At 37.2% G+C, this 5,004-nt stretch overlaps 1 long non-coding RNA gene across 1 annotated transcript; it reads right to left on the reverse strand.

The window, feature by feature from the left end:
• Positions 1 to 3,631: 3,631 nt before the first annotated feature.
• Positions 3,632 to 4,587, reverse strand: LOC113327577. The gene is made up of 3 exons (XR_003349044.1): positions 4,521 to 4,587; positions 3,765 to 3,891; positions 3,632 to 3,653 (listed from the first exon to the last, which is right to left on the reverse strand). It is a non-coding gene; the product is annotated as an uncharacterized LOC113327577 (long non-coding RNA).
• Between the last annotated feature and the right edge of the window lie 417 nt (positions 4,588 to 5,004).

Raw genomic sequence — 5,004 nt, forward strand, 5'->3', positions numbered from 1 at the left:
CAACTTTGACAATAGCTAAAAACTCTTTTTCATATGTGGATAGAGCTCTTGCTCTAGGCCCTAGAGCAGTGCTGAAGAAGGAAATGGGCCTACCATCTTGAGTTAAGACAACATCAATGCAGCCATCACTAGCATCACTCTCTATAATGAACTGTTTGGAAAAATCTGGGAGAACAAATACAGGAGTATAAGTCGATGCAGCTTTGAGTTGTTCAAAAGAAACAGTGGCAGCCTGGGACCAGAGAAAGGAGTTTTTCTTCAAGAGATCTGTGAGAGGTTTGCTAATAGCTCCATAATTTCTGAAAAATTTCCTATAATAGCCTGTCAACCCCAAAAATCCTCTCAAGTCTTTAATGGAAGTAGGTAATGGCCAGTTTTGCATATTTTCAATCTTGCTAGGGTCAGCACAAACACCATCTGCAGTGACTATATGTCCCAAATATTCCAATTGAGATTGACCAAAGTAGCGTTTTGACATACTAGCAAAAAATTGATGTTGTCTTAGTAAGGAAAATACAATTCTCAAGTGCTCTAAATGATCATACATGGAGGAGATATAAATGAGAATATCATCAAAGAACACCAAAACAAACTTCCTCAAGTATGGAGAAAAATTTCATTCATAAGTGCTTAAAAAGTTGCAGGGGCAATTTGTGAGGCCAAAGGGCATCATCTTGAATTCATAATGGCCTTGGTGAGTCCTAAATGCAGTCTTGTGGATATCTAGAATGTGCACCTTGATCTGAAAATAACCATCTCTTAAATACAACTTAGTAAATATAATAGCCCCTTTCAATTCATCTAATAACTCATCTACCACTGGAATAGGAAATTTATCCTTGATGGTGATGCTATTTAGTTTTTTATATTTAACACAAAATCTCCAAGCGTTATCTTTCTTTTTGACAAGTAGAATTGGGGATGCAAAGGGGATATGACTGTGTTGGATTATGCCAGAAGAAAGCATATCTTTAACTAGTTGCTCAACTACACCTTTTTGAATGTAAGGACATTTATAGGGTCTTTGATTTGGTGGTTTGGCATCAGGATTAAGAGGGATAGTATGGTCCAATGTCCTATGTGGAGGTAGTTGAGTTGGCTCAGCAAAAATATCTGTGAACTCCTCAAGAAGGGATAAAATGGGTGGGGGTATAGGTGTTGGTGATGTAGTGGTGTTGACTGAGAAAAAATGGCCTATAAGACCATGAGTGGTTTAACTGCACTACTCATTTGAAATAAGGAAGTAGAAGGTTGGGTACCTTTCAAAGTGATGTGGTGGCCCATATAAGATAAAGCAACAGTTAAGGTAGAAATATTGAAAACTACATCACCAAGTTTGCGCAACCAATCAGCTCCTAATACCATATCAAAACCCTCAAGTGGAAGTAAGTGCAAATCTTCAGTAAACTGATGGCCTTGCATTGTCCAGGAAAGATTAGAGCATATGACAGAGCTAATTGTCTTTTCTCCATTGGCAACAATGACTAGCAGCTAAGCAGTAGGCTCTATGTGGCAAGCAAGAGTCTGAGCAATTGTAGTATCAATAAAACTGATGGTGCTGCCAGTGTCGGTGAGGACAGATATAGGGTGCTTATTAAGAATACCAGGCACACGTATAGTATCACCAGTGAGAGACCCTGTAAATACATTTAAAGAGACCTCAATTTATGGCTCAACTGAAGATTCGACAGCCTCTTCAAAGATATCTTCCTATGTATCAGCATATGTGGCCGAATGAGTCTCTACTTGAACCATAAAAAGTTGTTGGCGACCCTTGCACACATGACCCATAGAATATACTTCATCACAATTGTAACAAAGGCCCTTATCCCGTCTAAGGCGCATCTGTTCTTGAGTTAGACATTTAATAATTGGTGAAGTAGAATTGGTGGGTGAAATTTTTTTTGGGGTGGGAGATGTGTTTTTGACATAGCTAGAGTTTGTCGAAAGTGGTTTGGGAGGACAACTTGAGTTGGAAAATGATCTAGAGGAGGAGAATGAATTAGAAATGGGTTTGAGGACTCTAGACTGGGATGATAGAAATTTTTGTTCCTCCATTCTAACAAGACTGAAAGCTTGAGCAAGAGTTGTAGGATAAAAACATGTGAACTATTTCGAATTTCCTCCTTAAGACCGCTAATGAAACTCATAATGAAGTAACGCTCATCTAAGAAAGGGTTATTAGCTAACATTAAAGCTTTGAGAGACTCAAATTGATCAAAATATTCTTCAACGGAATTGATCTGTGTGAGCTTATTGAATGAACCAACAAAATTTTCTTCGACAGGATTTTCAAAACGGGCACAAATACCACGAGCTAGATCATACCAAGTAATACGATGTTTACCAACTTGAAAATTCAAAAACCATTTATCGGCCTTACCTTCTAAGTAGATCGCTGCAATGTCAACTTTCCGGAGCTCCTCTATGTTGTGAAGTAAGAAGTATCTATCGCACTTTTGGATCCACCCACGGGGATTATCGCCATCGAAACGATGAAAATCCAGTTTGGGGAGTCGATTGAAGTTTGGAGGAGGGGGATTTGGGTGAAATGAACCGAATAAGGGGATACCCTCATTAGGTTGATGACCAGAAAATCCGCCTGATTCACGAACAGAAGGTCTCCTTGGTGGAGAAGAAGATTTGAATAATTCCTCGATACGAGTTGACAAAGCTTTGATTTCAGCTGTTGTTTCAGTGTGAAACTTCCGTGATTGCTCGAGTGTGGACTTGGATTGTTCTTCCAAAGAAACAAATCATTCATCCATGGATTGCCGATCTCGTTGAAGAACTTCAAAAACCTCTTTTACAGTTTTTGGATCTGAAACCCCCATCTGAAGAATTTTTTTTTGGCATGGCTCTGAATACCAATTGTACTATACTAGTACAGATTTGGATTTAATGACATGAAAATAAAAGAATCTGGTTCTTAATGAACACAACAGCTAATACTAAATGAAGAGTAATTCTATTTCTTAAGCACAATTCTCAGGTTATTACACATTAAATAGAGAAATACCTTATCTCTAGTGGACACGCGTCGACCTATGAGACGCTCTTATCTAACCAATTAACCTACAACGTTATTACACCCAATCATGGGAATTACTTAATGCACCCATACTAATGATTAGGGCAGACAATTCAGAGATACAGCTAATGGTCATGGGACTAAGGAAGTAGGACTATGACAGAGTACCAATGTTTTGATACAGGTTTGAGAACAAGTAGGGTTTCCACAGGTAAACACAAGAGAATCTGAATCAACAGATCAATATTATTGAGTACTAAAGATGTTGATGATGAGTTTTCACCATCACCTGTTGAAATCCTCTTCATCATCGTGTGCATGCTGGAGATTAAGAAAGAAACTTTTTGATAATAAAACTCACAGGGGGTCTAAGGTTTAGTTAGAGAAGATGAAAAGAATGAGGACGATTTCTATTTAAAAGTTCCACAAAACGGGAACAATAAGGAAACCAACCCCTCAGAAATATTACCAAAGATAACTAATCTTAATTTTGGGATCGTGTAGGAATAGGATTTCACAAATCCTTTTGCAAGTTCATTCCAAAAATTGAAACGCCAACCAAACCAACAATACGTCTAGGTTTTAAATATACTCAGGAATCGGATGAAGCTTGGAAACCAACCTGACAAAGGAGATTTGAGAAATAAAAATCAGGAGATGAATGGGGAGTGTTGGTAAGATTGATACAAAACTGTTTTAGTGTACAACTCTATTGAAAAACAAAAAAACAAACCTGTCTTTCCACAATCTATGTAATCCAGCACTCATCAAATCGTTCATGAGATCGTAGCTTGAAGCAACACTACTGAATACATTACCAACCAATTTGCTTTTTTCGTCTTCTGGTACTTGCTTAAATCCTGCCAAGACCAATCAAATCTAAAGCTTAACCATATGTCACAACATCAGCATAATCTTCCAGACATCTTATCTAGCATGTCCACGGCAAACTACATATAGACTAGGTCACTAGGCCCAACGGTCTGTTTTGGCTTACTTGAAAAGATTGCTCCCGAGTCCCGATCGTAATAATCTCGAGATAGCTGAACAACTGAACTTAATTCTCAGTGGATTCAAAGTTCAAGCATATGATTATCAAATACCAGCATTACCTAGTTTCCCGTATCCCAAGTATTTTAACAAAAAACTACGACAGTAGCTGAAATATCTTTGAGCTGTATAAAGACTAAATGCAGGGAACTTAAGTTCCTAGAGTGAAATATTTATTGGAGAGCATATATTAATCGCGCCTCAAGTTTTTGAGCAATGGGCTCTTCTTTTGTCTTCAGAATCATGTTTACTAGATAATAAGCTCTATGAACAGTGATCCATTAATCTAAGAATTCTAACTGAAACTGGACATTTAACAATAGATGACATAGATAAGAGTTTCCGCTAGCTTCAGCAGAAGCACATGCAGAAGTTCAAATTGTAGCCGAACCAAATAAGGTGCTTACCGTGGAATTTAAAAGAGAAATTTAAGACTCACCAAAGCTGGTAGCATGAGAATGGAGAAGCGAAGTTCGATTTAGCAAGCACGAGAGTTTACTTCCCAAGTTTTTGGAGCATGTTCCGAAAGCCATTTCTGTTTATACATTTGTGTTGATGAATTAAGAGAAAATAGACAATTAATGCCAATCAAGTATTCATCATCAAAATACACGAACTCATTGCACAAAGGACCGACTTATCCTATTTACTTAAGAGCATCTCCAACAGAGGCTGATAGTTTTTTCTTTTTTGTGACACATAGGATTTTAGACTCTCATTTAAGTTAAATTCATCTCCAACAATAGATCCTACGAAATAGGAAGGATGTCAAAATAAATACAAAAGTTTTAGAGAAAATCTTATCTACGCTTTCGAAATGAGCTCCATGTCATATTTTTTTTAATTATTATTTTTTAATAAATTTTTCTAAATCAATAGGAAAAAGGGAACCATTTTTATTCTTATCCAAAAAAAAAAATCCT

This window comes from Papaver somniferum, chromosome 1 (genome assembly GCF_003573695.1).
Source record: "Papaver somniferum cultivar HN1 chromosome 1, ASM357369v1, whole genome shotgun sequence".
Lineage (NCBI taxonomy): Eukaryota > Viridiplantae > Streptophyta > Magnoliopsida > Ranunculales > Papaveraceae > Papaver > Papaver somniferum.